The 12,500-nt window shown below is 36.9% G+C and overlaps 1 protein-coding gene across 40 annotated transcripts in view; it reads left to right on the forward strand.

Annotated features, from left to right (window-relative positions):
• The window catches only part of prdm16 (PR domain containing 16), a 476,324-nt gene that overhangs the window by 236,689 nt on the left and 227,135 nt on the right, over positions 1-12,500 (forward strand). The gene's annotated exons all lie outside the window — the stretch shown is intronic.

Raw genomic sequence — 12,500 nt, forward strand, 5'->3', positions numbered from 1 at the left:
TCTGGACTCATCTGCGGTATAATACATGCATTCACTGTCTACATTTATCAAAACACAGAGAAAAACACCTGTTTGATACGTTTAGACAACAAAGTTTAATTATCAATGTTTTCCTGAAGAAGGTATTTTGCTTTTTTGCATTGGTACTTTTCGGTACATTTTGGTTTTGGTACTCTTGATTATTTTTAATGAGCTTTTTGAATATTCACCGAATTTCAAACCACTCTACTTTAAGTCTGCTTTAAACAATGGTATATTTAACACTTCAACTTGCACTTTACACTGCAATATGGACTTCATTTTCTGTAGCAATACCAACTGATTAACAGGCTTTTCAACAAAATTGTGCCACACATCACTGTTCGTGTTTACATGCTGACAAATAATCGGTTATAAACATCACGCCAAACACTTTATTGATCCAATTCAGCTCATGTTCAAAGTAAATTTAGATTGAAAGAAGTGGTGTACATGAAACATGAAAAGCACTATAGGTGAATTGAATAGAATGGCAACACTTTAGAATAACTATCCATTATAACTAGTAAACAGATCATTAATAAGCTGTTAGTTAATGAGTTATAAATGACTTGTTAAATAAAAGTTAATAGTTTGTTAATTACTTATAATTGTGCCTTATAGATGGCCAACAGATAACTTACAAGCTGTTAGTTAACAAGTTATAAATGACTTGTTGTATTTTGATGATTTATAACTAAACCTAATATTTTAGTAATAGATCATGTACAAGCCGTTAGTAAATTACTTACTAAAGACTTGTTAAGTATCCGTTAATAGTTTATATATGTTATTGGGACATTTTTTCTAAAGTGCCAACTGTTCTTCATTTATTAACTGTTAGTAAATGAGGAATAGTTGCAACTAGAATAACGTCCCAATAACATGCATAAGCTACTAACTAATATTTAACTAATACATTGGCTCACATAGTTTGTTGTTCATAGTTTGTTTGCCATCTACTAATACTAGGGAAACTTTTGTAGAACTTTTCTAATAAAATAAATGTTATTTATTTTGTTTTCATGTTTAGCATAAACAGTTCCCAAACCTCATGGGTTTGTATTCTGTTGTATACTGCCGTTGTTTGCCAGTGTATACCATGTGTATGGGTGTTTCCGAGTACTGGGTTTTAGCTGGAACGACCAGCTAATGCGATGTAACCCCGCCGGTCCTACGCCACCCAACCCGCTCCGAGCTGGTATCGAACTGCGACTTTCCGCATGGGAGTCGGGTGCTCAACCAAGGAGGCTAAAGGCCATGGCCTCTAGCGTCCTCCACTAGAGCACCTTTAGAGGTCAGAGGAGTGAGATTTAACTGCACAGCACACACTAGCTGGCCTCCGTTACACTCACCCCCCTAAACCTCATTCCCATCCGGGTCACGGCACCAATGTAACCCAGCCGGTCCTACGCTACCCAACCCGCTCCAGCTGGTAACAAACCGGCGACCTTCCGCATGGGAGTCAGGTGCTCTACCAAGGAGCCTAAAGCACCTTTAGAGGTCAGATGAGTGAGGTTTACCTGCACAGCACACACTAGCTGGCCTCCGTTTTATATATATATATATATATATATATATATATATATATATATATATATATATATTGTGTGTGTGCGTGAGCAAAATCAACCCTGAGGTAATGCAATGAAAACATCTGTGCCCGATAACCTATAACATCAAAAATCTTTTTTTTTTTTCCTATCCGTTGTCTCTTTCTCAGGCTTTATTATGAGAGCTGAAAGATGTCTTAAGTCAAATCCCGACAGACAGGCACAGAAAAAAAGATCTTCTTTCATTTATTTATCCCTTGCTTTTTAAGCAGTTATCCCTCCTTCACAACACAAACACTCGGAAACAGAGATGCCTATCTAAGTCTGTCTGACCGAACGCTGATCCTCACACACACACACATGCTCGCGACTCTTATTGAAGCTCTTTTAGATGTAATCCACAACACTTTGTCCTAAAAGTGTGTGTGTGAGTGTGACTATGTATGTGCGTGACACGGAAGCTTACAGTGATAGTACACAGAGACATAGATTAATTATAGAAAATCAATGTGCAGTAATTGTATTTGAAACAAACGGGCCTCAGGCATTGTCGTCGTCTGGCTGGATATTAAAACATTTGCCTTTGTAAATGCAGCTAAAACAGGCAGCTGATGTTTTAATGGGAAAGAGATTAATGGCTCTTTTGACAAGCTCTCGGAGACGGTATCAGTGCTTTCGTGGCCCCTGCTGTGACGGATCTCTCAGACTTGAAAATAATGGATAGTGTTATTTTACCTCTTTCTGTTTTTATCTTGGAGTGATTAAGGTCTGATTAGCCAATAATAATCTATCTATGTTGATGTGTATTTAATGAATGACTAGTATCTTATTGTATTTTAATAAGATATTTTAATAATTAATAATATTAAGTAATATATCAATAGAATTACTAAAAAATAATGAATATTAATAAATATTAAGTTTATATTATTATTTGTATTATTTATATATACATTTTGACTGCACATGGTTAAAGGAATGTAAAGCATTTGGGCTTCGTGTACGTAATAACGTACAGCATTAGTGACTTTAATGAAGAATAATTTTACTGAAATATTAATATTTCAAATATGAATTCAAACCATCTGATAAAATTGTTTTTATATCGTATTATTTATTGCAGAAAAACTAAATATCACAATGTCAGATTTTTTTGTGCAGCCCCATTTTAGATTCATACATTTTATTTTATATTATTTATTTATTTTATATTTTATTTTATTTTACATTGTTTGAAGTAATCTCTTTTTTTCTTCACAATTATAATTATTAATTTACAGTGCACTGGTAAATTTGACAGTATTTCTGTAATTTTTTACAGTATTACTGGCAAAATTAGAAGCGTGCTGTAAATTAACAATTACAACTGTGCTCTAAAACTACCTAAATTGCCAGCCCAGGGGAGCTAAAAATTCTGAACAGTGTGAACAAAAAAAAAATCATAAATAAACTAAAAACAAGACAACCTTCTCATAATCAACCATCTATTGTACCTTAAAATGATAGTTCACCCAATAATGATATTTACTCACCATTTACTCACACCACAAGTTTCTTTTATACATTGAATACAAACGAGGATATTAAAAAACTATGGTAGCCATTAACATTTATTGTAGGAAGGATAACATTTTTTTTATTTATATATATATATATACACCCTCAATTATTAGCCCCGCTATTTATTTATTTCCCCCATTTCTGTTTAACGGAGAGAATACATTTATAAACATTAGAGTTTTCTTAACTCATGTTTCAAGACACTTCTACACTGCTTAAAGTGACATTTAAAGGCTTAACTAGGTTAATTAGATTAACTAGGCAGGTTAGGATAATTAGGCAAGTTATTGTATAATGATAATTTGTTCTGTAGAATATCGAAAAAAATATATAGCTTAAAAGTGCTTATAATTTTGTCCTTAAAATTATCTTTAAAAATTTAAAAACTGCTTTTATTCTAGCCGAAATAAAACAAATAAGACTTTCTCAAGAAGAAAAAATATTATCAGACATACTGTGAACATTTCCTTGCTCTTTTAATCATTTGGGAAATATATATATATAAAAAAAAATAAAAAAAACAATTCCAAAGGGGGGCTAATTATTCTGATTTCAACTGTATATGTTGGAAGTCAATGACTACTTGTCTGCTTTTCTGTTCATGAACTACAGTCAAAAAAAGGATGTAAATCATGACAATATTAAATTTTTAAGTGAACTATCTCTTTAATCTGTGGCATTCAAGCTTGTTTTACATTGCACTGCTTTTAAGTGTGTGAGTGTGTTTTTCATTTCATGGAAAGGTGAAAAGATAGCCGTTAACATAAGCAGAAGGTGGTCTGTCCGCAGGGGAAATGAATCTCTAATGTTAGCTTAAACTGACCAGCAAAATTCGCTCCTGTAAAAATATCATCTCAAGCAACCTTGCAAATTTAGAGCATCTGATTATGCCCCCCCTCCCGAAATACATTACAGGTCACGAGGGCCGTCATACAGCCCTTGGGCGAGTTTGCTTCAAATGTGACGATTGATTGATTATCATGATAATTTGTTTGAAATGATTATCTGGATATAATAATCACCCCCTGCCTCGTGCTGCGTTTTCATGCTCTCTTGTTCCCCCCGTATAATGCGCCTCCATCCGAAATGGCCTCTGGTTATGGAGGCGTAGTAACAGGGGCCTCCCGGTCGCGTCCTCAGGGGCCGGGGGGGCCCCATTGATGAATGATGACCCAAAGGAGCCTGAAATCAGAGAGAATAAACAGGGGGAAGAAGAGAAGAGGAGAGGGACAGGGAAGGCTGGTAACTATCTGTAGCGGAGGGCAATTATACGCCAGGCCAGGCAGCCCCAGGGGCAGCAGATCGCTCGGAAGAATGCGGAGGGGTCCTGACCACCCAACACACACACACACACAAACACACAGTCGGTGGGAAAGGAATCAGAAATCGTTGCTGGTCTTTCATCGAAAAAAAAAAAGTGTGACGAAAGCTAATTTTACAAGCCTGGTTTAAGGCTGCTCTGAATGACAATCGAATATTACACTTAACAACGAGTCTTTCAAACACACGGTAAATGATTTACAAGTGTCTATTGGCCTGCTGGTAAACACATATTTCAGAGGTTCAAGTGAACTGTTTATTAGTTTTGCATCTGATCACTTTTAACAGTGCTTTATATATATTATGCTGCTTTTAGCAAAGGCTCATTGTGAATACATACCCCCATATACATTTCTGAAGAGCGCAAATTATGTAGCCATGCCTTTGAATGCCATGGGGTGGTATGATGCCGCTGACAGCTTCTGTTTTTTTTTTTTTTTGTACTATCAGCTAATCGCTTCTCTCCGTGTGGGCGGCTTTACCGCTGTTACCAGTTTGCCCAGTAGCTTGCCATGTATGTCAACGTTGAGATGCAGGGAAAAGTTGACCATGACAACGGTTTTAGAAGCAGGTAAAAAAAAGGCAAAAAATTTAATAAATAAGTAAATAGGAGGATGAGGACATGGAAAATGGTGAAAGTCAGGCAAGGGTTTTTATTTTTCTCAACTCAACTCACTTGATTTCTATAGCACTTTCACAAGCCACAATGATTACCAAAGTGCTGTACATAAAACACATAAAACACATGTAAATATACATAAAACCAAAATACATAAACTCTCATCATATGATTAAAAGCGAAAGAAAATAAGTGTGTTTTCAGTGACCACTGAAAAGACTCAAAATTTTAAACTATTCTTGAAGAGAGTGGAAGAACGTTCGGAGCTGCTACAGAGAAAGCTCTATCACCTTGACATTTTAAGCGTGATCTAGGAACTTGCAAATAGAAACGATCCATAGAGCGAAGAGATCTCACAGGTTGGTGCATAATAATTAGCTATGAAATATACTCAGGTGCCAGGCCATGGAGGGATTTATAAACGTACAACAGAACTTTGTACTGAATTCTAAACTGGATTGGTAGCCAGTGTAGAAAAACAAGTGCAGGTGTAATGTGTTCTCATTTTTTTTTTTGTGCCTGTTAAGAGTCTAGCAGCTGCGTTCTGGACTAGCTTTTTCTGGCATGCGTTTCCAAAAACCATCATTAGCTAACTAAGATCACAAGTTCCGTCGTTACAAACATAGTTCATTGATTTGGCATTTCCCAAATCCGACATTCCATTGAACATTCACAAACTTGTACGCTTGCAACTACACCTCTAGAGCTGTAGTTAGAAACATAGTTCCTGGTTGTGTTCTATTCCCAGTTATCCCCCCCTATGCTCTATTCATTAAGAACGAACTAAAACTTAAACTTGAAATGATTTAAAAAAAAACATCTAAGTCATCTAACTTACATGTAATTTGTTTTCAAAGCATTTTTACAGTTCAGTTTTAGTTCCCTTTGTAGTGCACTTTGAAAGCATTTATGCCATTTTGAACACAGCCATGGCTCATGACGAAAGCTATAGGAGACCTATTATTTAAAAGCGGAATTTACGTTAGGTCTCCAAAGCTTGTGAAGACAAAAATATATAGCATACGTTAATGCTTTTAATGTATAGTAGGTTATTTATTAAGAAATGTTTCTGTACTATATATGACATGGGCTTGTTGGTTAGAACATTTCTTCAGAATGTCAAATTGTAAAAGTAGGCTGTGTACTTACAAAAAAGTAAATAAATAAATAAACAATATCCTACTTAATACTAATAATGATGATGATGTGGATGATTATTATTATTATTATTATTATTATTAAGTTGGATTTGTTTTCATTTCTTAATAAATAACCTACTGTAAAAACCATTAACGATTTATATGATTTATATGTGAAATTAAAATATGTGTTAGCTAAGGGATTTTATATGGAATGTTTTCAATAATAGTTGTAGAATAAGCATATATAGATCGTATATGTGCTGTTTATATATATATATATATATATATATATATATATATATATATATATATATATATATATATATATATATATATATATATATATATATATTTCAATTAAAACGGAAAACGAGTGCATGTTTTTACCAAAACTAATATTGTTTTTTTTTATGCGTGTAAAACTATAATTTGCACAAAAAATAATGGGTTTTTTCTCCGAAGAAGTTGTTGCTCCACCCCACTTAGAGCGTAGTCACAAGTGATTTACGTTATAACTGACGTGGTTCAATTGATGGATCTGCAACAAAGCAACTACGGTTTTGGGAAAACTTAGATTTTCTCGTCAATACATCGTTCTTTTCCCAAATGATGCATCATACTATGATTAATTAGCTGCGACTTATGTCGTTGTTTGGAAAACGCACCCCTGGATTGTTTTTGAAAAAAGTGGGTGATGGGTCAATCGGTGCTTTTGAAAACACTGTTGGTTGGGTTTGGGAAGGGTGGTTATCAGTCGGTCGGTCAGTGAGTCAGTTGACAGCAACCTCTGTTGGATTTACGTGAGAACAGCAGGCGCGAATGGCACTCGCGAGAGAAATCTGAGATCTCAAAAACCATACACAGCGGCCTCTAGTGGATTTGTGAAAACAAAAACTGCAAATAAACGTAGCTCCTGGGATGAATTTCACGATCTCCAGAAATGTATATAAGGGTACGTTTTAATAATGAGCCTGGGTTGGGTAGACAAATGAGTAAATATATATAGATAGTAGAATATTAGTTTTTAGGTGAACTATCCCTTTAAATATGTTGCATTTAAGCATGTTTTACATAGCACAACTTTTGTGTGGGTGTGTTTTTCATTCATAAACACAAATCTAAGAGGTTCAAGTGCAGTTAACAAGTTTAGCGTCTGAGCGCTTTTAGCGGCGCTTTCTAACTGTCACTTTAGGAGCTCATTTAAAGGGGAAAGCCATTCCGCGCTGGAACATGCATGTTCAATTAAAACAGAAAGCTTTCTCATGCGCCCGAGCACTAGACGGTCTGAAAACACAGAGCAATTGAAGACGTTTAGGCTTTTCTGTCACTAAGAGGGGAGGGAGGGCTGCGTAGAAATAATATTTGTGGTTTTTAGCATGACTATGAGAAGACTTAATGATAATATCCCTTCTCAGGCCCTGGCTCGGTTACGTTTTAATGGCCTCTGACTGACAATCTTTATTTGTGTTGTAGTGGCATTTAAGGTCTACACAAAGGTGCTTTCTGTTTTTTTTTTTTTTAAATAACAGATTCAAACAATCAGTGAAATGCTCATTCATCTGTTAAATAAGTTAAATTAAAAGTAATACATTTTTAATGTTAAAAGTCATATATTGTATGCTCAGAAGAATAAATCTTGTCTTCATAATTTGTCATCAAACAAACCTGATCCCTTTTTTTTTCATTGAATGACAACTTCGCTAAACACATTAAGAAGGTCACTGGTTCGAGCCTCGACTGGGTCAGTTGGCATAACTGTGTGGAGTTTGCATGTTCTCCCCATGTTCGTGTTGGTTTCCTCTGGGTTTCCCACCACAAGTCCAAAGACATGCGCTATGGGTAAATGGGGTAAGCTAAATTGTGTATGTGTGTGAATGAGAGTGTATGGCTGTTTCCTGGAGATGGGTTGCAGCTGGAAGGCCATTCGCTGTGTAAAACATATGCTGGATAAGTTGGTGGTTCATTCCGCTGTGGTGACCCCTGATTTATAAAGGGACTAAGCCGAAAAGAAAATGAATGAATGAATGAATTAATTAATTAATTAATAATTGGGTCTATAATAGTTGGCCTTGTATGAATCCACTATGATCACTGACAGCTGTCTAAATCATCTGAATCTTCTGAAACAAATGCATCCTCACCTGCCACACTGAGCAGTAATGGCCCCTCTTAGTGGGATGGTATAGGTTGGTATGGGTCACCTTTATCAGGCTTGCATTTCCATTGCCAAAAGGGTACCAATGGCATACATTTAGTCCTTATTTGGGTTCAAAAACAGCATGCAATATATAGCCCACAGTAACCTCTCATCTGTATCTTCACCAGCACATGTAACCTCTTGTTTGGGAAGTAATTCCATCATTCCAAATTCATAATAGTCCAAAAGGTATTAATAATAGTTAAACATGCCAGTTTGTTCTTGTTTTAGGTTGCTAAAAACATTTGCACCCATGCTTTTTCAGGCTTTTCTTTTGTTTTTCACACTTCACTCTTGCGTTTGTCCGTTTCTGAAAGGATTGGATGTTAGAAGCACTTCAATAATCATGCACATGTTATTATCATCAGCTCATGAAGTTCATTATTTCAAATGTATATGAAAGGGAAACCGCTTATGCTTTAGACGGCCTTGTAAACAACGACATTGAAAAAATTATTCAGACATGATTCCTTGGATTTACTCTTTTTTTTTTTTACGTCAAGTAAAAAACGGCTGTAAGCAACTTATTTGGGCTGAATTTGAACAAACAAATTAACTTTGATTATATTCAATTTAATTTGTTTAAATTCAACACAAATAAATTGTTTGCAACAGTTTTGCAGACATAATTTTTTTTCAGTGTAGGGGGCACACGGTACTTGGTAGCACAGGTGCTCCTAACTTTAAAAATTTAGGCGCACCAGACAAAATTTAGTCGCACCCACCAAAAACTATGAGCCCGGTTAATACACGTTTTATATGAATATATTTATTGCATTTGAAATCAACTCTAATCACCACTAACAAATAGACAAAAATCTGCATGTGCTCATCGGCCCTGAACACACTGCTTGACGTGAAAGAGATGAACTGAACTGGCAATAATAACTGTGCTGTTCTAACAACTGTATGATATTGCTGTATGATATTGCACAGATGATATTGACAATAACTTTATTTGCATACGTCATACTAATAGCATTAGTGGTGTTTTCATGAGCTGCAATATTAGTTTCATCTCGGCGAACGCTTGCTCTTTAGCAATGGTGAACGCGTGTGATTGACAGCTTCGTGACGATTAAATGGAGGATTAAATAACGTTACAACATCTCGTGCTTAAAATGTGTAGATTCAGTGGGAAACACTTATCTGAAAAATCCGTCCCAACGGCTTTACAGTGAATGCCTTAGTCATTTTTATAGTGGAAGTCTTTTATCCTCTCTTCGAAAAGTGTAAATGCTGGATTGACTATCAGCACATGATCATTAATCAGATCTGCCATTATTTGGAACTTTAGCTGGTTTCTAAAAGTAAATCTGTCAGTGTTGTTTTCATTCTCAGATATCCAGACCTTTACATTTTCATGGCTGTAGCTCCCTGTCATCGGAACTGAGTGATTGACAGCTGATATTAACCAATCCATTCGCGTTCTGTTCTAGCGCAGTGGGCAAATAAGAAGAGCTTGAAGGCGGGGCAAGCATTGCAGGCTTTGTCTTCTGCAGCAAGTTGACATGTCAACTGTTTTAAACCATTCCTGAGCGCTGTGTTTAGTGTTTTTAGGTGCAAAGATGCACAATGCCTCCTAAATCCGTGCATGTGGTTTTTGCTGTGAAAACCGGTCGCACAACAACAATTTTATGCATTCGCACAAATGCTCCCAAATATATGTTGAGGTTGCATTGATACAATTTTGGGCGCATATGTGACCAAAATGGTCACAATTTCGAGCCCTGGGGTAGATTCTGCTGTTCATCTTGGCTTCATGGCTGTTCATCTAGACGAAGACAAGGTTTGTTTAAGCTCGGGTTGACCATGCCTAGCTATTATATGTATATACAGCCTGATCTCACGAGGAAACGTAAGTATTTTACGTTTTGACAGTTCAGTGGCTAATTCGTACAAATACGAGTTCAGTCGTAAGAAATTGTACGATTTTAAAAAGGAGGCGTTGGCACCTAACCCCACCCCTAAACCCAACCATCATTGGGTGATGAGCAAATCGTACTAAAATGTACGAATTAGATCGTACGAATTAGCCACTAAATGAAAAAGTTACGAATTGCCGTGAGATTGTGTTGGTATATATTATTACGGTGTAATGTCTCGGCTTGGCATTTAAAAATGGCGCTTCCTTTGTTTTTATTCTCCTGGCTTGTGTAATCTCTGTAAGTTGTTCGAGTATGTGTACCAAAAAGCGAACCGTATTGTACCACTGAACGGTTTTGGTTCAGTGGTACAATACGGTTCGCTTTTTGGTACTTTTCGACAGTGGAAACAGCCATAAAAGCATACTGAACCGTACCATACCGTACCACTCAGTGGAAACAGGCCAATTTGGGTGAATTCAGTATAACATTTCTTCCCTTGCTCTCCGTTATGTATTTGTGTTATTTGCGCTCTGTTTCTCTGTTTTTTTTCCCTCTCTCTCTCTGTTCTCCCATATCTGCTTTCATATATTCTCAGGTTCCGTTCATTGGTCCATTCAGCTGTCAGTCATTCCTCCCCGGTTACGTCACTCTCACGTCACATCCAATAAGCAAAGACCACCCGTCATAAAAGCGCACGCCAGACCACTCGCTACCCTTGCTTGCATTTTTCTCTTTCTCTGCTTTTTCCGCTTGTTTGTATTTATCGCTTGCATTTAGAAATAACCCCGTCTAACTTTGTTTTGTTGTTGCTCGTTTCTATGTGCACGTTATCCGTCCGTTATTCGTACATCGTTCTTAGTTTATCGTTGTTTACGAGGCTTGGACGAAGCGGACAGGTAAGAAGGTCACGTGACATACATACACATAGGACTACTCTGCTGTCTAGTACACTAGGTTAGGGGCGAGCGCCACTCCTTGTACTTTTTGGGTAGATTGATAGAGTAGATAGTTAGGACTCGGAAGATCTTCGCGTGTTAATTGTACTGTTTTTCACATAGTTTGTTTGCTTCTGGGGAGTTAGATATAGTTTGGGTTTTGTTCTTTTCATTTCTTTACCGCCGCCCGCGTCCCTTCCGCCAGCTCTCTTGTTTTTTCCCGTCTTTATTTGTCTCAGTGTTGTATATATTGTAAATAGTTTATTTTTGTCTTACTTACTTTTTCTTTATTTTTGATTAATTCGTTGTTGTTCACTTTGGAAACTGTAAATAAAAGCACACCTTTTTTGGCATTACTTTGGTTGTCTTTCGCACTCGTTCACTGTTTATATAAATATATTCTAATTAAATAAATGTCAAACCCCACAACCCTAGACTAACATCTTGGGTTTGTAACACTCTCTATTTATATTATTTTCAGTGTTAACCTGACACTGATGCCACAATTGTAGTTATACATCAAACAAATGAGATATAAAAATTATCTCTAACTGTCTGATTCTGCCTTTTTCCCCAAGTAGGCATATGCACACATACGCACACATACGCACATACACACTCTCAAACTACTGAAAAATGTGAGGGTTGTTTACGGGGGCGGATGCGAGACATTTTTTATCTGGCCTCTTATTCCCAAAGGCATCTCCTGTCATAGTATCGCTCCTCTTTGACAAGAACGGAAAACAAATGTCTCTTTCTGCCACATCTGTGGGAATTGTCCTTTTACAGAGCAGAATGCTGTCATTATCCCTGATCTTTCCAGCGTTCACAGGACTAGAGCCTCGGATACAGTGTGAAAAGTGAAATGTGTGTGTGTTTGTGAGAGAGAGAGATTGTGAAAGAGAAAGATCAGTGATTGAGGATGGAATGATCCATTGTGGACAGAAGCTGGTCTGTGACGGCGTTTGTGCTGGAATTCAAGTGGGAGAAAGTGAAGAGCGATGGAGAGCAAATGGAAGGCTGCTGAATGAGCAGTATATTAACCATTTAAAACGCCATCGCTCCGTTCGCTCTTCTATAATATCGGTAGGGAACGCTGTTCAACCGTGTCCTCTTTTTCTGAACTCTGTCTCCGGACAAAGGCGCGATAAAGTGCCCGGCTTTGTCTTTACTCAAAGTCCTTCTAATTCCGCGAGTGGGTGTTCATTAATTCAGTCGTGTGAATGAAGTCTCATATAATAACATGCGACTGGGTTGCCGTGGAGACCCTTTCTAAAGGCGTTATCGG

Source organism: Danio rerio, chromosome 8, assembly GCF_049306965.1.
Source record: "Danio rerio strain Tuebingen ecotype United States chromosome 8, GRCz12tu, whole genome shotgun sequence".
Taxonomy (NCBI): Eukaryota; Metazoa; Chordata; class Actinopteri; order Cypriniformes; family Danionidae; genus Danio; species Danio rerio.